The sequence below is a fragment of the Ranitomeya imitator genome, chromosome 1 (assembly GCF_032444005.1).
Source record: "Ranitomeya imitator isolate aRanImi1 chromosome 1, aRanImi1.pri, whole genome shotgun sequence".
Taxonomy (NCBI): domain Eukaryota; kingdom Metazoa; phylum Chordata; class Amphibia; order Anura; family Dendrobatidae; genus Ranitomeya; species Ranitomeya imitator.
This window is the reverse complement of record NC_091282.1, coordinates 432,275,637-432,303,391: the sequence shown is the minus strand read 5'-3', so window position 1 is coordinate 432,303,391 and position 27,755 is coordinate 432,275,637. Positions and strand designations below refer to the sequence as shown.

The following is a 27,755-nucleotide window of genomic DNA, read 5'->3' as shown; positions in this document are numbered from 1 at the left end:
AAAGTTCTCACCACACATCTAGATAAGTTCCTTGGGGGGTCTAGTTTCCAAAATGGGGTCACTTGTGGGGGGTTACTACAGTTTAGGTATATCAGGGGCTCTGCAATCGCAACATAATGCCCACAGACCATTCTATCAAAGTCTGCATTCCAAAAAGGCGCTCCTTCCCTTCCGAGCTCTGCCGTGCGCCCAAACAGTGGTTTACCCCCACATATGGCACATCAGCGTACTCGGGATAAATTGGACAACAACTATTGCAGTCCAATTTCTCCTGTTACCCATGTGAAAATAAAAACTTGGGGGCTACAAAACCTTTTTTGTGAAAAAAAAAATATTTTTTATTTTCACGACTCTGCATTCTAAACTTCTGTGAAGCACTTGGGCATTCAAAGTTCTCACCACACATCTAGATAAGTTCCTTGGGGGTCTAGTTTCCAAAATGGGGTCACTTGTGGAGGGTTTCTACTGGTTAGGTACATCAGGGGCTCTGCAAATGCAACATAATACCCGCAGACCATTCTATCAAAGTCTGCATTCCAAAACGGCGCTCCTTCCTTCCGAGCTCTGCCGTGCGCCCAAACAGTGGTTTACCCCCACATATGGGGTACCAGCATACTCAAGACAAATTGGACAACAACTTTTGGGGTCCAATTTCTCTTGTTACCCTTGTAAAAATAAAAACTTGGGGGCTACAATATCTTTTTTGTGGAAAAAAAAATATTTTTTATTTTCACGGCTCTGCATTATAAACTTCTGTGAAGCACTTGGGCATTCAAGGTTCTCACCACACATCTAGATAAGTTCCATGGGGGGTCTAGTTTCCAAAATGGGGTCACTTGTGGGGGATTTCTACTGTTTAGGCACATCAGGGGCTCTCCAAACGCGACATGGCGTCCGATCTCAATTCCAGCCAATTCTACATTGAAAAAGTAAAACGGCACTCCTTCTCTTCCAAGCTCTGCGGTGCGCCCTAACAGTGGTTTACCCCCACATATTGGGTATCAGCGTACTCAGGAGAAATTGCACAACAACTTTTGTGGTCTAATTTCTCCTGTTACCCTTGTGAAAATAAAAATTTGTGGGCAAAAAGATCATTTTTGTAGAAAAAATGCGATTTTTTTTTTTTCACGGCTCTACGTTATAAACTTCTGTGAAGCACATGGGGGTTCAAAGTGCTCGCCACACATCTAGATAAGTTCCTTAAGGGGTCTAGTTTCCAAAATGGTGTCACTTGTGGGGGGTTTCCACTGTTTAGGCACATCAGGGGCTCTCCAAACGCGACATGGCGTCCAATCTCAATTCCAGCCAATTCTACATTGAAAAAGTAAAACGGCGCTCCTTCACTTCCAAGCTCTGCGGTGCGCCCAAACAGTGGTTTACCCTCACATATGGGGTATCGACGTATTCAGGAGAAATCGCACAACAACTTTTGTGGTCTAATTTCTCCTGTTACCCTTGTGAAAATAAGAATTTGTGGGCAAAAAGATCATTTTTGTGTAAACAAAAGCGATTTTTTTATTTTCACGGCTCTACGTTATAAACTTCTGTGAAGCACTTGGGGGTTCAAAGTGCTCACCACACATCTAGATAAGTTCCTTAAGGGGTCTAGTTTCCAAAATGGTGTCACTTGTGGGGGGTTTCCACTGTTTAGGCACATCAGGGGCTCTCCAAACGCGACATGGCATCCAATCTCAATTCCAGCCAATTCAACATTGAAAAAGTAAAACGGCGCTCCTTCACTTCTAAGTTCTGCGGTGCGCCCTAACAGTGGTTTACCCCCACATATGGGGTATTGGAGTATTCAGGAGAAATTGCATAACAAAATTTATGGTTACATTTCTGTTTTTACACTTGTGAAAATAAAAAAAATGGTTCTGAATTAAGATGTTTGCAAAAAAAAGTTAAATGTTCATTTTTTCCTTCCACATTGTTTCAGTTCCTGTGAAGCACGTAAAGGGTTAATAAACTTCTTGAATGTGGTTTTGAGAACCTTGAGGGGTGTAGTTTTTAGAATGGTGTCACACTTCATTATTTTCTATCATATAGACCCCTCAAAATGACTTCAAATGTGATGTGGTCCCTAAAAAAAAATGGTGTTGTAAAAATGAGAAATTGCTGGTCAACTTTTAACCCTTATAACTCCCTAACAAAAAAAAATTTTGTTTCCAAAATTGTGCTGATGTAAAGTAGACATGTGGGAAATGTTATTTATTAACTATTTTTCGTGACATATCTCTCTGATTTAAGGGCATAAAAATACAAAGTTTGAAAATTGCAAAATTTTAAAAATTTTCGCCATATTTCCGTTTTTTTCATAAATAATCGCAAGGAATATCGAAGAAATGTTACCACTAACATGAAGTACAATATGTCACGAAAAAACAATCTCAGAATCAGCGGGATCCGTTGAAGCGTTCCAGAGTTATAACCTCATAAAGTGACAGTGGTCAGAATTGCAAAAATTGGCTCGGTCATTAAGTACCAAATTGGCTCTGTCACTAAGGGGTTAAAGTAGAGACAATTGATGAGGTTTTGAAAGCGTGTGTTGTTCTGCATAATTCCATCCTGGCAAAAACCCCACTTTGAACTTGATGAACCTGTTAATACCACATTGCCAAATTATCAGGATCACCCTCTGAGGACTATAGTAGAAGTTGCCCAAATGAGGGATAAATTTGCTGCCTACTTTGTCTCTGATATTGGACATACAGTGGGGCAAAAAAGTATTTAGTCAGTCAGCAATAGTGCAAGTTCCACCACTTAAAAAGATGAGAGGCGTCTGTAATTTACATCATAGGTAGACCTCAACTATGGGAGACAAACTGAGAAAAAAAAATCCAGAAAATCACATTGTCTGTTTTTTAAACATTTTATTTGCATATTATGGTGGAAAATAAGTATTTGGTCAGAAATAAAATTTCATCTCAATACTTTGTAATATATCCTTTGTTGGCAATGACAGAGGTCAAACGTTTTCTGTAAGTCTTCACAAGGTTGCCACACACTGTTGTTGGTATGTTGGCCCATTCCTCCATGCAGATCTCCTCTAGAGCAGTGATGTTTTTGGCTTTTCGCTTGGCAACATGGACTGTCAACTCCTTCCAAAGGTTTTCTATAGGGTTGAGATCTGGAGACTGGCTAGGCCACTCCAGGACCTTGAAATGCTTCTTACGAAGCCACTCCTTCGTTGCCCTGGCGGTGTGCTTTGGATCATTGTCATGTTGAAGACCCAGCCATGTTTCATCTTCAATGCCCTTGCTGATGGAAGGAGGTTTGCACTCAAAATCTCACGATACATGGCCCCATTCATTCTTTCATGTACCCGGATCAGTCGTCCTGGCCCCTTTGCAGAGAAACAGCCCCAAAGCATGATGTTTCCACCACCATGCTTTACAGTAGGTATGGATGCAACTCAGTATTCTTTTTCCTCCAAACGCGACAAGTTGTGTTTCTACCAAACAGTTCCAGTTTGGTTTCATCAGACCATAGGACATTCTCCCAAAACTCCTCTGGATCATCCAAATGCTCTCTAGCAAACTTCAGACGGGCCCGGACATGTACTGGCTTAAGCAGTGGGACATGTCTGGCACTGCAGGATCTGAGTCCATGGTGGCGTAGTGTGTTACTTATGGTAGGCCTTGTTACATTGGTCCCAGCTCTCTGCAGTTCATTCACTAGGTCCCCCCGCGTGGTTCTGGGATTTTTGCTCACCGTTCTTGTGATCATTCTGACCCCACGGGGTGGGATTTTGCATGGAGCCCCAGATCGAGGGAGATTATCAGTGGTCTTGTATGTCTTCCATTTTCTAATTATTGCTCCCACTGTTGATTTCTTCACTCCAAGCTGGTTGGCTATTGCAGATTCAGTCTTCCCAGCCTGGTGCAGGGCTACAATTTTGTTTCTGGTGTCCTTTGACAGCTCTTTGGTCTTCACCATAGTGGAGTTTGGAATCAGACTGTTTGAGGGTGTGCACAGGTGTCTTTTTATACTGATAACAAGTTTAAACAGGTGCCATTACTACAGGTAATGAGTGGAGGAAAGAGGAGACTCTTAAAGAAGAAGTTACAGGTCTGTGAGAGCCAGAAATCTTGATTGTTTGTTTCTGACCAAATACTTATTTTCCACCATAATATGCAAATAAAATGTTAAAAATACAGACAATGTGATTTTCTGGATTTTTTTTTCTCAGTTTGTCTCCCATAGTTGAGGTCTACCTATGATGTAAATTACAGACGCCTCTCATCTTTTTAAGTGGTGGAACTTGAACTATTGCTGACTGACTAAATACTTTTTTGCCCCACTGTATGTCATGGCAAGATGAAATGATTTAAGCTGTAAATAAGTCAAATGTACCTGAAATGTTTTGTACCTGTACTTTTTTCCGACTGTAATATTGACACCTTGAATGTAACTTTAATAATAAACACCTTAACTGTAACACTCGTTAATACTTCACTCAACAATACACTCAACAATACACACATGTTTAAATAAAGAGATAAATACTTCACTCAACAATACACTAAAAAATGCACACATTTAAATAAAGAGCTAAGGAAAACACAGCGAGACAGTTATTGTGAATCAAAAGAATTTTTATTAGCAAAAAAAAAAAGAAAATGTAATTACTTTCGAGTTCTGCGGGAGGGAGTGTGTTGTGAATTCTGTGGCAGAGCTCCCTTCTGTGGTCACAAGTGGTACTTCGGCTGATTCTCTCTGTGAGCTGTTGGTGAAGGGAAGTGGTACTGCGGCTTCTGAGTTTCCTCCCTCAGGTGATCTGGTGAGGTCGTTAGGTGCTTCTCTACTTAACTCCACCTAATGCTTTGATCCCGGCTTCCTGTCAATGTTCCAGTGTTGGACTTGCTTTTCCCTGGATCGTTCCTGTGGCCTGCTGCTCTGCATAGCTAAGTTCTTCTTTGCTATTTGTTTGCTATTTTTTTCTGTCCAGCTTGTCTAATTTTTTGCTGGAAGCTCTGGGACGCAGGGGGTGTACCTCCGTGCCGTTAGTTCGGTACGGAGGGTCTTTTTGCCCCCTTTGCGTGGTTTTCTTTAGGGTTTTGTGTAGACCGCAAAGTTACCTTTTCTATCCTCGATCTGTTAGGTAAGTCGGGCCTCACTTTGCTGAATCTATTTCATCTCTACGTTTGTCTTTTCATCTTAACTCACAGTCATTATATGTGGGGGGCTGCCTTTTCCTTTGGGGTATTTCTCTGAGGCAAGGTAGGCTTATTTTCTATCTTCAGGCTAGTTAGTTTCTCAGGCTGTGCCGAGTTGCATAGGCAGAGTTAGGCGCAATCCACGGCTGCCTCTAGTGTTGTTTGGAGAGGATTGGGGATTGCGGTCTGCAGAGTTCCCACGTCTCAGAGCTCATTCTATGATTTTGGGTTATTGTCAGATCACTGTATGTGCTCTGACCGCTATGTCCATTGTAGTACTGAATTGCCTTTCATAACAGTACAGAAAGCCAAAAGTACTAATGATTCTCAATAGAGGGAAAAAAGAAGTTCTGAGACCATTTTTTTTTTCTTTGCACTGTGTTTTGCCTTTTTTTTCCCCTAGACATTTGGGTGGTTCAGTACACAGGTGTAGCGATGGACATTAGAAGTCTGTCTTCATTTGTGGATCAGCTCTCGGCAAGAGTACAAAAGATTCAAGACACTATTGATCAGAAAGCTATGTTGGAACCAAGAATTCCTATTCCTGATTTGTTTTTTGGAGATAGAACTAAGTTTCTGAGTTTCAAAAATAATTGTAAATTATTTCTGGCCTTGAAACCTCGCTCCTCTGGTGATCCAGTTCAACAGGTTTTGATTGTTATTTCTTTTTTGCGCGGCGACCCTCAGGACTGGGCATTTTCTCTTGCGCCAGGAGATCATGCATTGAGTAATATCGATGCGTTTTTCCTGGCGCTTGGATTGCTGTACGATGAACCTAATTCAGTGGATCAGGCAGAGAAAAATTTGCTGGCTCTTTGTCAGGGTCAGGATGAGATAGAGGTATATTGTCAGAAATTTAGGAAGTGGTCCGTGCTCACTCAATGGAATGAATCTGCGCTGGCAGCTATGTTCAGAAAGGGTCTCTCTGAAGCCCTTAAGGATGTCATGGTGGGATTTCCTATGCCTGCTGGTTTGAATGAGTCTATGTCTTTGGCCATTCAGATCGGTCGACGCTTGCGTGAGCGTAAATCTGTGCACCATTTGGCGGTATTACCTGAGCTTAAACCTGAGCCTATGCAGTGCGATAGGACTTTGACCAGAGTTAAACGGCAAGAACACAGACGTCTGAATGGGCTGTGTTTCTACTGTGGTGATTCCACTCATGCTATCTCTGATTGTCCTAAGCGCACTAAGCGGTTCGCTAGGTCTGCCACCATTGGTACGGTACAGTCAAAATTTCTTCTGTCCGTTACCTTGATCTGCTCTTTGTCATCGTATTCTGTCATGGCATTTGTGGATTCAGGCGCTGCCCTGAATTTGATGGACTTGGAGTATGCTAAGCGTTGTGGGTTTCTCTTAGAGCCCTTGCAGTGTCCTATTCCATTGAGAGGAATTGATGCTACGCCTTTGGCCAAGAATAAGCCTCAATACTGGACCCAGCTGACCATGTGCATGGCTCCTGCACATCAGGAGGTTATTCGCTTTCTGGTGTTGCATAATCTGCATGATGTGGTCGTGTTGGGGTTGCCATGGCTACAAGCCCATAATCCAGTATTAGATTGGAAATCCATGTCGGTGTCCAGCTGGGGTTGTCAGGGGGTACATGGTGATGTTCCATTTCTGTCAATTTCGTCATCCACCCCTTCTGAGGTTCCAGAGTTCTTGTCTGATTACCGGGATGTATTTGATGAGCCCAAGTCCGATGCCCTACCTCCGCATAGGGATTGTGATTGTGCTATCAATTTGATTCCTGGTAGTAAATTCCCAAAAGGTCGACTGTTTAATTTATCCGTGCCTGAGCACGCCGCTATGTGCAGTTATGTGAAGGAATCCCTGGAGAAGGGGCATATTCGCCCGTCATTGTCACCATTAGGAGCAGGGTTCTTTTTTGTAGCCAAGAAGGATGGTTCGCTGAGACCTTGTATAGATTACCGCCTTCTAAATAAGATCACGGTTAAATTTCAGTACCCCTTGCCATTGTTATCTGATTTGTTTGCTCGGATTAAGGGGGCTAGTTGGTTCACCAAGATAGATCTTCGTGGTGCGTATAATCTGGTGCGAATCAGGCGAGGAGATGAATGGAAAACTGCATTTAATACGCCCGAGGGTCATTTTGAGTATCTAGTGATGCCATTCGGACTTGCCAATGCTCCATCAGTGTTTCAGTCCTTTATGCATGACATCTTCCGAGAGTACCTGGATAAATTCCTGATTGTGTACTTGGATGACATTTTGATCTTCTCGGATGATTGGGAGTCTCATGTGAAGCAGGTCAGAACAGTTTTTCAGGTCCTGCGTGCTAATTCTTTGTTTGTGAAGGGATCAAAGTGTCTCTTTGGTGTGCAGAAGGTTTCATTTTTGGGGTTCATCTTTTCCCCTTCTACTATCGAGATGGATCCTGTTAAGGTCCAAGCCATCCATGATTGGACTCAGCCGACATCTCTGAAAAGTCTGCAAAAGTTCCTGGGCTTTGCTAATTTTTATCGTCGCTTCATCTGCAATTTTTCTAGTATTGCCAAACCATTGACCGATTTGACCAAGAAGGGTGCTGATTTGGTTAATTGGTCTTCTGCTGCTGTGGAAGCTTTTCAAGACTTGAAGCGTCGTTTTTCTTCTGCCCCTGTGTTGTGTCAACCAGATGTTTCTCTTCCGTTCCAGGTCGAGGTTGATGCTTCTGAGATTGGAGCAGGGGCTGTTTTGTCGCAGAGAGGTTCTGATTGCTCAGTGATGAAACCATGCGCTTTTTTTTTCCAGGAAGTTTTCGCCTGCTGAGCGAAATTATGATGTGGGCAACCGAGAGTTGCTGGCCATGAAGTGGGCATTCGAGGAGTGGCGTCATTGGCTTGAAGGAGCTAAGCATCGCGTGGTGGTATTGACTGATCATAAGAACTTGACTTATCTTGAGTCTGCTAAGCGGTTGAATCCTAGACAGGCTCGTTGGTCGCTGTTTTTTGCCCGTTTTGACTTTGTGATTTCGTACCTTCCAGGCTCTAAAAATGTGAAGGCGGATGCTCTGTCTAGGAGTTTTGTGCCCGACTCTCCGGGTTTGTCTGAGCCGGCGGGTATCCTCAAGGAAGGAGTAATTGTGTCTGCCATCTCCCCTGATTTGCGGCGGGTGCTGCAAAAATTTCAGGCTAATAAACCTGATCGTTGTCCAGCGGAGAGACTGTTTGTCCCTGATAGGTGGACCAATAAAGTTATCTCTGAGGTTCATTGTTCGGTGTTGGCTGGTCATCCTGGAATCTTTGGTACCAGAGAGTTGGTGGCTAGATCCTTTTGGTGGCCGTCTCTGTCGCGGGATGTGCGTGTTTTTGTGCAGTCCTGTGGGATTTGTGCTCGGGCTAAGCCCTGCTGTTCTCGTGCCAGTGGGTTGCTTTTGCCCTTGCCGGTCCCGAAGAGGCCTTGGACACATATCTCTATGGATTTTATTTCTGATCTTCCCGTTTCTCAAAAGATGTCAGTCATTTGGGTGGTCTGTGATCGCTTTTCTAAGATGGTCCATCTGGTACCCTTGTCTAAATTGCCTTCCTCCTCTGATTTGGTGCCATTGTTCTTCCAGCATGTGGTTCGTTTACATGGCATTCCAGAGAATATCGTTTCTGACAGAGGTTCCCAGTTTGTTTCAAGGTTTTGGCGAGCCTTTTATGGTAGGATGGGCATTGACTTGTCTTTTTCCTCAGCTTTCCATCCTCAGACTAATGGCCAGACCGAACGAACCAATCAGACCTTGAAAACATATCTGAGATGCTTTGTTTCTGCCGATCAGGATGGCTGGGTGTCCTTTTTGCCTTTGGCTGAGTTCGCCCTTAATAATCGGGCCAGCTCGGCTACCTTGGTTTCGCCATTTTTCTGCAATTCTGGGTTCCATCCTCGTTTCTCTTCAGGACAGGTTGAGTCTTCGGACTGTCCTGGTGTGGATGCTGTGGTGGACAGGTTGCAGCAGATTTGGACTCATGTAGTGGACAATTTGACCTTGTCCCAGGAGAAGGCTCAACGTTTCGCTAATCGCAGACGCCGTGTGGGTCCCCGATTTCGTGTTGGGGATCTGGTTTGGTTATCTTCTCGTCATATTCCTATGAAGGTTTCCGCTCCTAAGTTTAAACCTCGTTTCATTGGTCCGTATAGGATTTCTGAGGTTCTTAATCCTGTGTCTTTTCGTCTGACCCTTCCAGATTCTTTTTCCATACATAGCGTATTCCATAGGTCATTGTTGCGGAGATACGTGACACCTATGGTTCCATCTGTTGATCCTCCTGCCCCGGTTTTGGTGGAGGGGGAATTGGAGTATATTGTGGAGAAGATTTTGGATTCTCGTGTTTCTAGACGGAAACTCCAGTATCTGGTTAAATGGAAGGGTTATGCTCAGGAAGATAATTCCTGGGTTTTTGCCTCTGATGTCCATGCTCCCGATCTTGTTCGTGCCTTTCATGTGGCTCATCCTGGTCGGCCTGGGGGCTCTGGTGAGGGTTCGGTGACCCCTCCTCAAGGGGGGGGTACTGTTGTGAATTCTGTGGCAGAGCTCCCTTCCGTGGTCACAAGTGGTACTTCGGCTGATTCTCTCTGTGAGCTTCTGTTGGTGGAGGGAAGTGGTACTGCGGCTTCTGAGTTTCCTTCCTCAGGTGATCTGGTGAGGTCGTTAGGTGCTTCTCTACTTAACTCCACCTAATGCTTTGATCCTGGCTTCCTGTCAATGTTCCAGTGTTTGACTTGCTTTTCCCTGGATCGTTCCTGTGGCCTGCTGCTCTGCATAGCTAAGTTCTTCTTTGCTATTTGTTTGCTATTTTTTTCTGTCCAGCTTGTCTAATTTTTTGCTGGAAGCTCTGGGACGCAGGGGGTGTACCTCCGTGCCGTTAGTTCGGTACGGAGGGTCTTTTTGCCCCCTTTGCGTGGTTTTCTTTAGGGTTTTGTGTAGACCGCAAAGTTACCTTTTCTATCCTCGATCTGTTAGGTAAGTCTGGCCTCACTTTGCTGAATCTATTTCATCTCTACGTTTGTCTTTTCATCTTAACTCACAGTCATTATATGTGGGGGGCTGCCTTTTCCTTTGGGGTATTTCTCTGAGGCAAGGTAGGCTTATTTTCTATCTTCAGGCTAGTTAGTTTCTCAGGCTGTGCCGAGTTGCATAGGCAGAGTTAGGCGCAATCCACGGCTGCCTCTAGTGTTGTTTGGAGAGGATTGGGGATTGCGGTCTGCAGAGTTCCCACGTCTCAGAGCTCGTTCTATGATTTTGGGTTATTGTCAGATCATTGTATGTGCTCTGACCGCTATGTCCATTGTAGTACTGAATTGCCTTTCATAACAGGAGTGACATGGTGGACCGGTGGGGTGTTGGGCTGTGATGGTAGGCTTGGAGTGGTAGAGGAAGTAGGGGAAGTGGAAGTGGCAGACAATTGGAGGATTGGGTCAGAAATATTGGCAGAGGACACATTGGGGGAAGAGGAGACATTAGGAGTGGAAAACAAGTTTGAAGGGCTTGACACATTGGAAGGGAGAGAACCAAGGGAAGGTGTGGACGGACATGAAAAAAAAGACACATTCAGAGGAGAGGGTGGAGGGTGGAGGTTATTTTTATTTTTTACAGCTTTACATTTCCTGGACTTTGTTTTGCTGCTTCTTCGGCCTTTTGCTTCTTGCGTGGTGGGAATGGAAGCCTGGGCTGCTGCACTCGGCTGCATTGTGTAAGTGGAAGGCTGGGCTGCTGCACTCGGCTATATGGTTTAGCTGGGTACTGATGGAACAGTCCTAATGTCCAGTGGTTGTTGTGGTTGTGGATAGATGCTGTCCTGGAGCTTGTTGTCCTGTAAGGAAAGAACTTTGTGCCTGCTGCTGATATCGAGACCGCTGCATGGCCTCGGCGTAAGCATCCTGACAGGCCTTCATCACATAGAGCTGGAGATCAGGACTAAGGTTTTCCGTCACTCCCCGTTCTATAGAGGAAAAATAATGTCACTCTGGTCTATTAAGGTCGGCTTCTAGGCAGTCAAGGCATCTGTGGACATCCTGGAAAAGTGTGTTCACCTGAGTGAACCCACTATCCAGTCTTTCTACAATTGCTGTCATCCCAGCCTGGAAGACCGAGCTTAAGTGAATAAACTTGGGCATGACTGACCTCTCCCAGGCCCTCTGCCGCTGGCGAGCAGACCCAAGTAAAGTAGTGGCAGAGGGCTGGGAGAGGGGAAAACCAGATGGACCGGCTTCCTGTTCCCCAGCCTGTGAAGCCTGCCTGGCTGCTCCATCGCTGGTGGATGATTGGGACTGGGCCTGTTCGCTGATTGGTCGATGAGGGGCCGCTCCAACAGAGGACGATTCAGGTTCTGTGGTGCTGCACCAGGTTCTGTGTGGAAAACAAATGAAAAACATTAGTAAAAAAAATTAAAAGTTCAAATAATAGTAAGACAACACAAAAGATACTCACGTTCGCTAAGCTGGCGCAGGCCTCAGAAAAAAAAGCCGCTGATGGTACTTATATTTTCTTATTTTTTGAGCAGCACCACTTCGAACCCGAATCTTCTCTCTCATGTCCTTATTGAGGCGATCCTTCATCGAACGCCAAAGAACTGTGAAGGGTGAAAAAAAAAATTTATTGCAAAAAGACACCAACATTTACAGTAAAACCAACGCGTAAAAGACCACATTGCAATACTTACAAAAATCCTTTCTGACTTGTGGCCTTGCATGGTCCTAATCATCCAACAGTGATCTGGTCACTTCTTCCCAGAGTCGTCGGATCAAGGCTGAGTCAGAATTATTCCGATTATGGGGGTCCCACAACGCTGCTCGCTCTTGCACATCTTGAATAAGGAACTCGTTATCAATATCCGGTTGTCCTTCCTCACGATGTGGAACCTTTAGATGAAATACAAAAAAAAAATTTGTAAGTAAACTGAAAACAAATTCAATTACAACTATGATATAGGCTACTTACACCCTTATCTTTCCTCCTCAGCAACTTGAGGCCGACGACCCTGGGAGGAATCATTTCCACTTTCTGCTCCTGCTCTTCTGCACAGTCAGGTACCTGTAAAGAAAATACCTGATTTAACACATGTCCAGTATTGACAGTCAATACATACCAATCAGTAAATCAAATGTGATTACATAATCTGTGTCATGTTCACTTTCGGAGGGAAGGATTTTCAGTGGAGGACGTGTTGGAAGAGCAGGCAGCAGTCAAGTGAAACACTAGAGAAAAGAACAGATAAGAAAAATTTTACTTATTAAGAGCCAAACACAATGTAGCACAAAAAAAGAACAATGAACACCAATACTTACATTACAGGCAGTAGTCCAGCAGAACAACAGTCAGACAGCACCAGGGCAGCAGCAGTGCCAGGACAGCAGCATCACCAGGACGGCAGCAGCATCACCAGGACGGCAGCAGCAAACAGTCTACAAAGGAAAGAAAAAAATTAATACAGAGTATACAGGACGGCAGCAACAGGACCGGAGCAGCAAACAGTCTGCAAGGAACCTGAAAAAAATAGTGCAGAGTACAGACTGTAAAGAGGAACAGACATTTTCAAAGCTTCTTTACTTACATCCAGCAGCACCAGGACGGCAGCACAGAAAGACGGCAGCAACAGGAAGGTGGCAGCACCAGGACGGCGGCAGTACTAGGACGGCAGCAACAGGATGGCAGCAATAGGACGGCAGCAATAGGACCGGAGCAGCAAACAGTCTACAAGGAACAGAAAAAAATTAGTACAGAGTACAGACTGCAAAGACAAAGACTTTATCTTTATTCTGTAGAGCTTGACATAGGGACAAATTATTGCTTTGTTTCATATGATCAGAATCGGGATCCAAGAAGTATCATTTCTCCTTGCGGAGAGTGACATGATAAGCATGTCGAGGTGAGGAGACTGTAAGACTCATGCTGGTGTGGTAGATGGAGGCAGGTATATCTCACCCAGGTGTTTGTCCTATGTGAATTAGGCCACTCAGTATCTTCAGGGTGCTAATGGGTTAATGATTGCAGGAATAAAAGATGACCAGCTGGGTGTTTCCAGTGTCTGCCTGGGGCACACAGATTGCCTGCCTGTGTGAGACAAACGTGAGTGAAGAGCTCTGCTCAAGATCTGTATGATGTTAGCTGGGTGGGAGAAGCCCCCCCAGTTGTTGAGATAGCAACGTATTTGTTTAGTTAGTGCCGGACAGGCTAGGGTTTATTTTTATGTTTTGTTTTTTGTGTTGCTTTCACGTTAATAAATCTGACCTGAGGTCAGCCTGCTCAGAAACCTGCTGTACGCCTCAGATTCAATGCACAAACCACGTGTCCTTTGACCCCAGCAAAGGCGATCCCAGAGTGTTTTGTCACATTGTGGTGGAGAACGCGGGCATACCGTGGCACAGGCGACAGCATGGAAGACGTGGTGAAAGCCTTAGTACAGTCCACTGCCGTACAGCAGCAGGCCACTGCCGCACAGCACGAAGCTAATCGCTTGATGGCCGCACAGCTGAAGGAGTTACTGGACATGACGGTTGCAGACCGCCAACTTCTCCAACAGGTGGCGCAGCGCCTGGTGAGCATGCCTGACGCTGACCCGGAAGCAGAGTCCAGAAGGATCCATGTGAGTCGATACTGGCAAAAGCTGACTGCAGAAGATGACGTCGAGGCATATCTGACAACTTTTGAGCGGACGGCATTGAGAGAGAAGTGGCCGAAGGCACGATGGGCCGATTTGATTGCCCCGTTTCTCTCCGGCGAGGCCCAAAAAGCTTACCATGATTTGGACCTGGAGGTCGCTCAGGACTTTGAGAAGCTGAAAGCTGAGATCCTGGCCCGGCTGGGTGTGACGACGGCTGTCCGTGCACAGAGGGTACATCAGTGGACATACCAGCAAGATAAACCAGCGCGGTCTCAGATGTTCGACCTGATCTACTTGACAAAGAAATGGCTGCAACCCGAGGTACTGACAATACCCGAAATAATCCAGCGGGTTGTCCTGGACAAGTACCTGAGAGTACTACCCCCAGCGCTGAAAAGGTGGGTAAGCCAAGGAAATCCCACGACAGCGGATCAACTTGTGGAGTTGGTCGAGCGTTATTCCGTGGCAGAAGGACTTCCCGACGACACCGCCAAACCCCGGACTGTGCCTCCTCCTCGTGGAACCGGTAAGACTGTTCCAGGGACCACGGGTGAAGGAAAATCGCTTAAAACTGTGGGGGAGGAGTCCGGGACTGCTCGCACTCCGAGACCAAGAGTATTGGACGGTGGTCTCAGTAGGGGACCTGTTAGGTGTTTCCGCTGCCATGAGAAGGGTCATGTTTCTGCGAACTGTCCTGTTACCGCTGAACCCATGCAGTGCGACGTTATAGACTCTAGAAAACGCATGTCTTTGGTTACACAGCTAGTGAGTGTGAATGCGGGTCAAAATGATACAGTGAAACACCTGTGTAAATTATCTGTTGATGGGAAAAATGTTGTGGCATTACTAGACTCTGGAAGTGTGGTGACTCTGATGAAAGCTAGTCTGGTGGCACTTCCGTCTGGTCCGTCTGACAAGTTTTCTGTGACGTGTGTGCATGGTGACACCCGCTCGTACTTAACAGCGGTCATATGGATTTCTACTCCCTATGGGTCAGTGCAGCACAAAGTGGGACTCGTTCCCGCATTGTTACATGATGTAATCCTGGGCAGGGATTTTCCCTATTTCTGGCAGTTGTGGGAGAATCAGTTACTCCTTCACGGTAGCTGTACCCGTGAATCTTCTCCCATGCCATCTGGAGGTCCCGAGTCCCTAGAGGAGACCCCACAGGAAGATGTTGCTGGGGAGGTTAATGAATCTAACCTTCAGTACCCCTTCTCCGTCATGGCGGGGGAAACAGAGGAAACTGAGGAACCTCAGCGAGAGGCGGAGGCAGACAGCCATCCGGCACCCTGCCTGCCAGATTTGGGAGTCCAGGTGGATGACTTCCACAGCGAGCAAATGAAAGATCCTACCCTGACTCCGGCTAGGAAAAATGTAAAAATGATAGATGGGGTACCCGTAGAACCTGACACTAGGCTAGCGTACCCGTATATGGTTCTTGAAAATGATTTGCTCTACCAGGTAGAAAAAAAAGGGGAAGACACAGTGCAACGGTTAGTGGTACCCAAACCTTATCGGCGGAAGGTACTGGATTTGGCCCACGGACATATAATGGGGGGACATCTGGGGGTACAGAAAACCACAGAAAGGATATTGCATTGTTTTGTGTGGCCTGGAATACATTGTGATGTGCGTAACTATTGTGAGTCCTGTCCAGAGTGCCAAATCGCGGCCCCTAAATCTCAGTTCCGTAGCCCTTTGGTACCCCTTCCTATCATCGGGGTCCCTTTTGAGAGAATTGGGATGGATTTGGTTGGGCCCCTTCCCCGATCCGCACGTGGGCACCAACATATCCTCGTCATCGTGGACTATGCCACTCGTTACCCGGAAGCCGTCCCTTTGCGTAACACAGCTACCAAGACGATCGCCAAGGAATTGGTAACATAGTAACATAGTAACATAGTTAGTAAGGCCGAAAAAAGACATTTGTCCATCCAGTTCAGCCTATATTCCATCATAATAAATCCCCAGATCTACGTCCTTCTACAGAACCTAATTGTATGATACAATATTGTTCTGCTCCAGGAAGACATCCAGGCCTCTCTTGAACCCCTCGACTGAGTTCGCCATCACCACCTCCTCAGGCAAGCAATTCCAGATTCTCACTGCCCTAACAGTAAAGAATCCTCTTCTATGTTGGTGGAAAAACCTTCTCTCCTCCAGACGCAAAGAATGCCCCCTTGTGCCCGTCACCTTCCTTGGTATAAACAGATCCTCAGCGAGATATTTGTATTGTCCCCTTATATACTTATACATGGTTATTAGATCGCCCCTCAGTCGTCTTTTTTCTAGACTAAATAATCCTAATTTCGCTAATCTATCTGGGTATTGTAGTTCTCCCATCCCCTTTATTAATTTTGTTGCCCTCCGTTGTACTCTCTCTAGTTCCATTATATCCTTCCTGAGCACCGGTGCCCAAAACTGGACACAGTACTCCATGTGCGGTCTAACTAGGGATTTGTACAGAGGCAGTATAATGCTCTCATCATGTGTATCCAGACCTCTTTTAATGCACCCCATGATCCTGTTTGCCTTGGCAGCTGCTGCCTGGCACTGGCTGCTCCAGGTAAGTTTATCATTAACTAGGATCCCCAAGTCCTTCTCCCTGTCAGATTTACCCAGTGGTTTCCCGTTCAGTGTGTAATGGTGATATTGATTCCCTCTTCCCATGTGTATAACCTTACATTTATCATTGTTAAACCTCATCTGCCACCTTTCAGCCCAAGTTTCCAACTTATCCAGATCCATCTGTAGCAGAATACTATCTTCTCTTGTATTAACTGCTTTACATAGTTTTGTATCATCTGCAAATATCGATATTTTACTGTGTAAACCTTCTACCAGATCATTAATGAATATGTTGAAGAGAACAGGTCCCAATACTGACCCCTGCGGTACCCCACTGGTCACAGCGACCCAGTTAGAGACTATACCATTTATAACCACCCTCTGCTTTCTATCACTAAGCCAGTTACTAACCCATTTACACACATTTTCCCCCAGACCAAGCATTCTCATTTTGTGTACCAACCTCTTGTGCGGCACGGTATCAAACGCTTTGGAAAAATCGAGATATACCACGTCCAATGACTCACCGTGGTCCACCGTGGTACAAGTGTTTAGTCGGGTGGGAATTCCAAAACAGATACTCACCGACCAGGGGACTCCCTTTATGTCGAGGGTAATGAAGGAGCTCTGCAGGCTCTTACAAATAGACCCGTTGCGTACGTCTGTCTATCACCCTCAAACAGATGGCCTGGTTGAGCGCTTCAACAAAACCTTAAAACAGATGCTCCGGAAGGCGATAGACAAAGATGGGAAGAACTGGGATTACTTGTTACCCTATTTGCTGTTTGCCATTAGGGAAGTTCCCCAGTCTTCCACAGGATTTTCGCCTTTCGAACTGTTGTACGCCCGTCGTCCCCGGGGACTGCTGGACGTTGCAAAAGAAACCTGGGAAGGTCAAGTCACTCCCTTTAAAACGGTGATCGACCATGTAACACAAATGCAGGATCGTATTGCCGCTGTCATGCCCATTGTTAGGGACCATATGTTACAGGCCCAGGGAGCACAGAGGCAAAGTTATGATAGAGGCGCTAAGGTCCGTACATTTGCACCCGGCGATAGGGTGTTGGTCCTAATCCCTACAGTGGATAGTAAATTCCTGGCGAAATGGCAGGGCCCATTTGAGGTCTGAGAAAGAGTTGGTGAAGTGAACTATAAAGTGTACCAGCCGGGTAAGAGAAAACCGGAACAGATTTATCATGTGAATCTGATAAAATCCTGGAAAGACCGCTCTGCCCTAACGGCGGATCTGCCCCGTCCGGTTTGTTCACCTACTGTACCAGAGGTGCAGGTTGCTGAGACTCTCTCAGAACGACAAAAATCTGAGGTTAAGCAATTTTTGTTACAGAACCGACAGTTTTTCTCCGAAAAACCTGGCCGGACGAAGTTGGTGAAACATGAGATTGTCACAGAGCCTGGCGTCACTGTTCATGTGAAGCCCTACCGGATTCCGGAAGCCCGCCGTGAAGCCGTCTCCCGGGAAGTGATGGCAATGTTGGACTTAGGAGTCATTGAGGAGTCACACAGCGCCTGGTCCAGTCCAATTGTGTTGATACCTAAACCGGATGGCTCCATCCGGTTTTGTAATGACTTTAGGAAACTGAATGCAGTTTCTAAATTTGATGCGTACCCTATGCCCCGGGTCGATGAGTTGATCGACCGGCTTGGTAAAGCCCGATACATTACGACCCTGGATTTAACAAAGGGGTACTGGCAGATTCCTCTGGCCGAGGCGGCCAGAGAGAAGACGGCATTTGCTACACCGGAAGGTCTGTTCCAGTATGTCTATATGCCGTTTGGACTTCACGGAGCTCCCGCAACGTTCCAGAGATTGATGGATCGAGTCTTGAGGCCTCACAGACAGTACGCTTCTGCCTACCTGGATGACATCGTAATTTACAGCATGGACTGGGAAACTCATCTCCAGAAGGTACAAGCCGTGATTGATGACCTGCGAGATGCAGGTTTAACGGCAAACCCCAAGAAATGCCACATCGGGCTTGAAGAAGCCCGATACTTGGGCTACGTGATTGGCCGAGGAGTGGTTAAACCCCAGATCGACAAAATACAGGCAATTCAGGGCTGGCCACAACCAGTGAACAAGAAACAAGTGCAGGCTTTCCTGGGGATTGCCGGCTATTATCGCCGGTTCATACCCAATTTTGCAGCCATGGCTACTCCCTTGACGGATCTTACCAAGGGGAAGGGTTCCGTCATGGTAAAATGGACCTCAGCTGCTGAAGAGGCCTTCCACAGCCTGAAACGGGCTTTGTGCTCTCAGCCCGTACTAGTGACTCCTGATTTCAGCAGCGAGTTTGTGGTACAAACTGATGCCTCTGATACTGGTGTCGGAGCTGTACTTTCCCAGGTGAGGGACGGAGTCGAACACCCGGTCCTCTATCTCAGTCGGAAACTGAATGTACATGAGCAGAGGTATGCCGTGGTTGAAAAAGAGTGCCTAGCCATTAAATGGGCTCTCGACTCCCTCAAGTATTACCTGGCTGGTAGGAAGTTTAGGCTGGTCACAGACCATGCCCCTCTCAAGTGGATGCACCTCCACAAGGACCGTAATAGTCGGGTAACCAGGTGGTTCCTTGCCCTGCAGGCTTACTCTTTTACGGTGGAGCACCGACCTGGGGTGCAGATGGGGAACGCCGATGCCCTATCCCGAGTGCACTGTTTCAAAAGTGTTCTTGCTCGACCGGAGTGGTCTGAGCAAGGGGGGGGGGATATGTAAGACTCATGCTGGTGTGGTAGATGGAGGCAGGTATATCTCACCCAGGTGTTTGTCCTATGTGAATTAGGCCACTCAGTATCTTCAGGGTGCTAATGGGTTAATGATTGCAGGAATAAAAGATGACCAGCTGGGTGTTTCCAGTGTCTGCCTGGGGCACACAGATTGCCTGCCTGTGTGAAACAAACGTGAGTGAAGAGCTCTGCTCAAGATCTGTATGATGTTAGCTGGGTGGGAGAAGCCCCCCCAGTTGTTGAGATAGCAACGTATTTGTTTAGTTAGTGCCGGACAGGCTAGGGTTTATTTTTATGTTTTGTTTTTTGTGTTGCTTTCACGTTAATAAATCTGACCTGAGGTCAGCCTGCTCAGAAACCTGCTGTACGCCTCAGATTCAATGCACAAACCACGTGTCCTTTGACCCCAGCAAAGGCGATCCCAGAGTGTTTTGTCACAAGACTTAAAGCCGCAATGCTCCTCTGGGAAATATGCAAATTGTCTCTTCAGAGAGGAAGAGGACTAGAACTCTAGTGCCACCTATTGGAAGTAGCAATCCTAACAGTCAATGTAGACCCTTTATCGAGCCTTGTCACCTGACTTAGGATAATAGCCAAACCAGAATCTCAATTTGCAGACACTGTGTTTTGGGGTACTGCCCATCGTCAGTGCAAAGTGGAGATCTGGTTTGGCTGATTGAGAGGCGTCCGACTGGGATCCCAAGAAGTCAACATTGACTGTTAGGATTGCTACTTCCAATAGGTGGGACTAGAGTTCTAGTCCTCTTCCTCTCTGAAGAGACAATTTGCATATTTCCCAGAGGAGCATTGCGGCTTTAAGTCTCCTCACCTCGACATGCTTATCATGTCACTCTCCGCAAGGAGAAACGATACTTCTTGGATCCTGGTCAGACGCCTCTCAATCAGCCAAACCAGATCTCCACTTTGCACTGACAAGGGGCAGTACCCCGAAACACAGTGTCTGCAAATTGAGATTCTGGTTTGGCTATTATCCTAAGTCATGTGACAAGGCTCATTAGAGGGTCGACATTGACTGTTAGGATTGCTACATCCAATAGGTGGCACTAGAGTTCTAGTCCTCTTCCTCTCTGAAGAGACAATTTGCATATGATCAGAATAAAATCTTACTACTGAAATCCTATATGCTTTTTTCATCAGTGATATATTTTCATAGGTATCAGTTAATTGACACAAGTGTCACCTACTGTTTTCAGTACCAACTGTCTACCCCTCTACCCAGGGGCGCAGCAATAATAGGTGCGTGGGTTGCAATCGCACCCGGGGCCTTGGACACCAGGTGGGCACCAAAGGCCCCTTTGCCCAATATGAAAAGGAACAGACTATTACTATTAAAGATGTGTTAATTGAGGGCTTCATTGGAGATTTTGCATTGGGGCCCATAAGCTTCAAGTTATGTCACTGCCTGTACCAATAATTATTTTATTTCTTGTGCGACCTTTGAAATCATCCAGCTTGTTGCCTTGTGTAAGACTGTGTAACCACCAAATGTGTTGCCTCTTTGGGAAGAAAGTCATTGATCCAACAACTGTATGTGGCTTTATCCTACTGCCTTCCCTTTCTACAGTTAAGGACCACCACAGCATATCTAATATTATTATATTTCCACATCTATTATGGGGCACCCAGAGCTTGGCCACAAGGTTCCTTCAAACCATGTAGACAGGTTTTGATGGAACGTTTTAAGCAGGGCCGGCGTTAATGGCAGGCAGACCAGGCAGCTTCCTAGGGCCCTTGCTCCTCCTGGGGAACCCAGCCAGTGGCGTGCCGCTAATAGCAGCACACCACACAGCCACTATGGGGCCTGTGAGTAAGAGGGGCCTGGCACTGCCCCCCGCATCGCGCATTCAACTTATCGCCATAGAAGTCGATATAGTTGAAAACAGTGATGGAAGAGAGAGAGTCAAATGATGCTCCCTCTCCCATCACTCCCCTTCTGCCTGTGACTGAGTGTGTGCTAGCAGTGGAGCTGCTGAGACGCAGAAGCTAGAGCAGTGGGGGAGCAGCGGGGGAATGAGGAGGGAAAGGTGTGTGTGTACGAGGAGGGTAAGGTGTGTGTGTTTATACTGTGTGTGTGTGGGGGGCTGCATTATATTGTGTGTGTGCATGGGGGGCTGTATTATACTCTGAGGGGGCTGCATTTTACTGAGGGGGCTGCTTTATTCTCTAGAGGGGCTGCACTATACTGTGTTTGGGGGGATTGCACTATACTGTGTGGGTTGGGGCTGCATTATACTGTGTGTTTGTGGCTGCATTATACTGTGCGTGGGGGGGTTGCACTATTTCTGTGTTTGTTTGTGGGGGGTTTAATTATACTGTGTTTGTGTGGGGCTACATTATACTGTGTGTGGGGCTGCATTATACTCTGAGGGGGCTGTTTTATTCTCTACAGAGGCTGCATTATACATGTGTGTGGGGCTGCCTTATACTCTGAGAGAGCTGCATTATATTCTGAATGGGCTGCATTATATTGTGTGTGGGGGGTCTGCATTATACTGCGTGTGTGTGGGGGCTGCATTATACTGTGTGGGGGGCTGCATTATACTGTGTGTGGGGGTTGTACTATTTCTGTGTTTGTTTGTGGAGGGTTAAATTATACTGTGTTTGTGGGGGGCTGCATTATACTGTGTGTGGGGCTACATTATACTGTGTGTGGGGATGCATTATACTTTGAGAGAGCTGCATTATACTCTGAAGGGGCTGCATTATATTGTGTGTGTGGGGGTCTGCATTATACTGCGTGTGTGTGTGGGGCTGCATTATACTGTGTGGGGGCTGCATTATACTCTGAGGGGGCTAATTTATACTCTGGGGCTGCATTATACTGTATGTGTATGGGGCTGCAATATACTCAGGAGGGCTGCATTATACTCTGAGAGGGCTACATTGTACACTGAAGGGGCTGTATTTAACTCTGAGGGGGCTGCATTATACTGTGTGTATGTGGGGGGCTGCATTATTCACTGAGGGGGCTGCATTATACTCTGAGGGGACTGCTTTTTACTCGGAGGGGGGCTGCATTATGCTCTATGTGGGGACTACATTATATTCTATGAGGAGGGCTGCTCTATACTCTGAGGGGGCTGCAGTATACTCTGAGGGGGCTGCATTATACTCTGAGGGGGCTGAAGTATACTGTATCAAGGACCATGGGATATGCATTACAGTATATATACTATATGGGTGGGACCCGCATTATACTATATCGAGGACTATCTGTACCCATTATTCTTCCACAGCTGGAGTAAAGAGGCCGGGAAACAAGCATCGATTGATTTCAGTATTGTCGATCACGCTTGTTTAGCCGGCCTGAAATCAGCGCATGTAAATATGACAGAAATGTTTCTGTGTAATGGTGCAATATGTGAGCTTTTGGGGCCCCACTTTAAACTGTGTAATGGTGCAATATGTGAGCTTTTGGGGCCCCACTTTAAACTTTTGCCCAGGGCCCCAGTTTGTCTAAAACCGTTCCTGGTTTTAAGTAGTGGCTGATCTCCAAGTTTTTCTAAAATTGTCTCCTGGACCCACTCAGTAATTAGTGTTGCATGGCTGAGCATACTCAAATACTGTATATTATGTAGCCAACCCTACATTTTCTGTTGCCAGTAAATAATGGTCAGCAGATTCTCATTTTCATAAAATAACCTTTTTGGTGAAAGAAAGCCTGTTGCTGTGTACAAACCAGCCCTGCACATACCAATAATTACATTTGCATAGACATTTTACCACCTAAATCATGACTTTTGACATGGAGTTGAAATTTGCAACCTGAGGATGGGACGGACACCTTAACAAAAACATAGAATACCTTGGTATATGGTCGCAAATGTCTCATAATGTATTGAAGTCAGCTATTGCATTTTCACTGAGGCCATTTAATGGATGCCTCAGGAGATTCCACAAGAGATCTCACCTTTACAAGGTTACCATTTGAAATATGGGTGCAGAGTGTACATTAATGTGAAAAAAATTACTTTTTTGAATTTACCAAATGGCTGCAATGAAACAAAGAGTGAAAAATTTAAAGGGGTCTGAATTCTTTTCGTACCTACTGTAAGAATCCAAATCGGAGTGTTATGAAGAAAATAAAGGAGTTGTGGCATCATGAGGCAACACCATATATTCACCTTAGACCTAAATTTTAACAGTAGGGGGCTAAATTATGTGAATGAAAGTCCTGAGGGTTAGCAGAGACTATTACCCCCAAAAGAGTTTACTATTTGAATTTGTGTATGCTCCAATGAGTATTCCTCTGACAGGCATAAGTACCGACTTGCTCCAGTTAATTAGAAGGCCGGAACATTTTACACCTATAGTATATAAGTGCCTAGGTCCCCCCCAAAAAGAGCACATCATCCGCGTATAGGGAGATTTTCATCTCTATTGACCCATACCAAAAGCCAGAGATTGAAGGATCATTTTGTATCAAACAGGCAAGTGGCTCTATGGCTATTGCAAAAAGAAGGGGTGACAGGGAACAAACCTGCCGTGTTCCCCTTCCCAGATCAAATGATCCCGATATATGACCGGTAACCTGGAGTTTTGCCCTAGGAGAATTATATAATAACTGGATCATTGAAATAAATGAATCCCCGACTCTCATGCCCTTTAACACAGCCCACTAAAAGCTCCATTCAATGCTGTCAAAGCTTTGGCGGCGTCTAAGGAAAGGATCGTCCCTGTTCCCGTGGATTTTGAACTAATCTGCATCTTCATATATAACCGCCTTATATTATTTGAGGTGGACTTGTTCAGAATAAATCCAGTTTGATCATCGCGTATTATCCTTGTTATCACCTTGAATAATCTATTTCCAAGTATCTTAGCCAACAGTTTGGCTTCGGTTTGGAGGAGGGAGATGGGTCTATAAGATTCAGATAGGGAATCCTTTCCAGATTTCAATATCAAAACCACCACGACCTCTTTCATAGAATCTGGGAGGTTACCAATTCTAATACTTTCTTAAAAAACTGCCAGTAAATTTAGAAGCAATATTTCTTGATATGTTTTGAAGAATTCCCCTGGTAACCCATTTGAGCCTGGGGCCTTCTCATTTTGGGACCCTTGAATGGCCTCCTCCAATTCTTCAAGTTCATTTGGTTTGTCTAGTATATCCCTCTCTAGATTTGATAATTGTGGTAATGAAATGGTTGCTAAAAAGTTCTCTATTTCTACTGAATTGGTGACGCTTTTAGAAAAACAAATACTAAAAAAGTAATTATGCAGAGTGTGGAGAATATCTCCATCCTCCGTAACCACGACCCCAGTGTCAGAGACTAGACTACAAATGTACGAGGACCCATTTTGAGCTTTAACAATAGTTGCTAGCAAGTGGCCTGCACTTTTACCCTCTGTAAAATATGTTTGTTTTGCAAAAAAAAACAAAAAACGTTTTTGTGCAGCTAAACCCGATTTTTCATTAGTTTTTGAGTTTCTTTCAGATTTTCTGCAGTGCTAGCTGAGGGGTTTGATATAAGTTATGATTCTGCTAGGCTGACCTGCTCTTGTAACTTTTGCGTGTATTCTCTCTTCTTAGGTTTACATTTACTAAGTTCACGAATATAGAGCCCCTCTAACAAAGTTTTCAAAGCATCCCATACTATTGACCTCAAAGTGGAGTCCATATTAATGTTAAAGTATTACTGCAATCTGTTGTGTAGAGAACCCCCAATAGTCTGAATCCAAAATGGGTTTAACCAACATATGTTCTTGGTGATCAAGCCCTTTGTGCCCAACCTCAGTTGTACCTTTATGGGGGGTACAGATTGCACATTTTCTGTTAGTACAATAAACCTCATTTCAAGGTAGAAACATTACTGTGTCCAACAGTTATTAGATCTGAAATAGCTGTTGCAAAAAAAACAATTTTTATAAAACATTAAGCTTAAGATTAATAGGGGTGCCCAAACTTTTTCATATAACTGTATATGTGTCTTGGTCGGGTCAGGAGAGCCGCCGGCCTATCCATGCTCTGCATTTCTATCTTGGTCCGATTTATACAGCTTACTGTGTATTTTTGCTCTGAGAGCCTCACTGTTGGTTCTGTTTCCATGCTGAAGTAACACCCCAGGTAACCGGTTGTTACAGTGGTATTGCCTTCCTCATGGGGAGGGTGATGCCATGCCTGGAAGTGAGGAAACATCCCTTTATCAGGTAGGACATACATGCAACATGTTCTGACTCCATGCCAGAAGGGGGAGCTCGAGACCCGGATTCAGGGGAACTTCCCGATATATATTCTGGCTGGAGGAGGAGTTAGTCAGTTGATGAGAGAGCTGGAGCCATGGAGACGTGAGGTGCTGCAGCTCCTGTGAGGAAATCTGGGGCCATGCAGACCCGTAGTTCTGCAGGCCCTGGAAAGGAAAGAGAAAGACAGAACAGCCTACAGAGAGTGTGGAGGAGGAAGGAGCATAGGAGAAGTAAGGAGCTGGAGGGGAGCTGCGACTGGGCTCCCTCCACGCTGAAGCGCAGAAACTGGTGGCTGGAAGACCGAGGTTGTGGGGGTAACTGTATGCCCGACAGCAGAAACTGGCGGACAGCAGATTGCAAGTCGCCAGTCCATCATTAACACCCAAAGGCACAACAGCACATAGAGCCCGGAGTCATCTTATAGACACCTGTAAAAAGGCTCGAGTTGCCTGCCATGCGGGTAATGTCCTACCTAAAGGGACAGAGAGAAAGTGAGAACCTTGTGTGAGGCCTTAGGCAGCAAGGAACTACAACACAGCGCAGAAAGAAAGGCTTCCAACCCCAAATGGCTAGGGGGATCTCTGAATCGCTTCCAGGCTGGCTGGGCCGCACCATCACCTGTGATCCGTACCCTGGACTGTGGCGGCCTACTACAGTAAAAAGATAAAGAGACTGCAACCCTGAGTCCTCCACTTCTTTCCGGCACCACTCCATCTTTGCCTAATACACTGGGAGCCCTGGGGACTAAGCTTCACCTGTGGGAAACCATATCACCCTGTTGCAATAACATCATCCCCAGTGGAACCCTTTAAGCAACGCCGGTCATCCCTGATCGAATACCACAGGTTGCGTCACGAACATTACTACAATAGACTTTATTTTCCCCTTTTTTTAGACGCCCAGAGCCACGGACCGGGTCACTGCCACCGTGACACATCCCTTTAAGAACCGGCCCGTTTCCGAGTTCCCTACGGCTCTAGCGGGCGCTCCACTGACACAATTATTAAAATATATTCCTGATACAGTTTTTCTGTATAAGTCCCCCACCCCGCACCTTTAGTTTTCCCTGGAAGCTTATCTGGAGACATTTTTTCTTTAATAGAAAGCAACCAGTTTACTTTTTATCAGTGTAGCAGGAAAAACTATGATTGTCACAGGGCAAAGTTCAAGCCATTGTGTCACTAGCATTACAGGATTACCTTCATAGAACTGTGATTCTGTTGCCAGGTATTCTGACGTTATTCTTTTCAAAATTACTTGGAATTTCTAGCACATGTTCATATCAGTATAGGAGGTACAAAAGGTCATTTAAAAAAAACACTTTAACCCCATATTCTCAGAGACATAACTTTTTTTATATTTCCGTATATGAGGACTTGCATTTTTTGTTATTATTCCTTTATATTTATATCTACTTTATATTTATAAAGAGACAGATTCACGAGCCAGAGGCCGGTGTCCAGCTCTATACAGTGGAGAAAACATGAAAAAGCACAAAATACACACAAATTAGGATACGGTTACAATAACAATCAATAAACTGGAGAAATAGGAGGTACAAAGTGCAAAATAAGGGAAGCTTTTTTGAGTGTAGAATTACATTTAATAGTATAAATTTTGATACCATTGATTAATTTTTAATTAATTAATTACATTAATTATGTTTTTTGCCGAGAACAGAAATTCTGCTTTTGTTTATATATTTTTTAACCTTTTTAAGATGCACATTACATTTCTACCATTACAAGGTAGCTATAGTGACAGTGAGTGCTTTTGCAAAAAAAAAACATTTTTCAAGTTGTAAGCCATAACATTTTCTTGATGCTAGTCACTTCTCAAGGCCAAGCCGTGAGTCAGAATGGTCAAGGAGTCCAAGGTCAGAAGCCAGGAGGGTACATCATAAACAGAAAGAAGAAACAAAAGCGTGGTCAGGTAACATTCCGAGGTTAGAATACCAGGAGGATAACGGATGACAGTAGAAGGGGTTAAACAGTCGGATGGTCAGAATAAAGTCCAAGGTCAGGCAGCAAATGATCAAGCATATAGAACTCAAGGCACAGAGATCACAAACCTACTAGCTGAATTTACGTCTGGGAGAAACAGCTCAGTTAAATAGCATGGCAATCACCCGGGATAGTAAGCACTTGGAGACAGCCAACGTCTCACAGTATCAGATTGGATAGTTGAGCTGTCAATCAGCAAACTGACAGCTCAGCACGCCGCTGTACCAGATTCGATGGCCAAGCTGTCAAAGTACTGACGGATTCAGCACACCCCTGTACCGGATTGAAAGGCCGAGCTGTCAGTAACTGCATCCCAGACACACTGAGAATTGAAATCGAGAAATTTTTATTGTTTTCCAATGTTTTTATTCATACAATTTTTCTAAAGGATAATTGAACATCATAACCGGATATTAAAAATTATAGATTTAAATTAGTAAAAATGGACACATGGTCATACACTGATGGTAAAAACGGACATACGG

At 45.3% G+C, this 27,755-nt stretch overlaps 1 long non-coding RNA gene across 1 annotated transcript; it reads right to left on the bottom strand.

Moving 5' to 3' along the window:
- Nucleotides 1-10,463: 10,463 nt before the first annotated feature.
- Nucleotides 10,464-27,372, bottom strand: LOC138657852 (uncharacterized). The gene is made up of 8 exons (XR_011317223.1): nt 27,339-27,372; nt 12,695-12,834; nt 12,429-12,545; nt 12,255-12,338; nt 12,082-12,174; nt 11,804-12,002; nt 11,572-11,713; nt 10,464-11,490 (listed from the first exon to the last, which is right to left on the bottom strand). It is a non-coding gene; the product is annotated as an uncharacterized lncRNA (long non-coding RNA).
- Between the last annotated feature and the right edge of the window lie 383 nt (nt 27,373-27,755).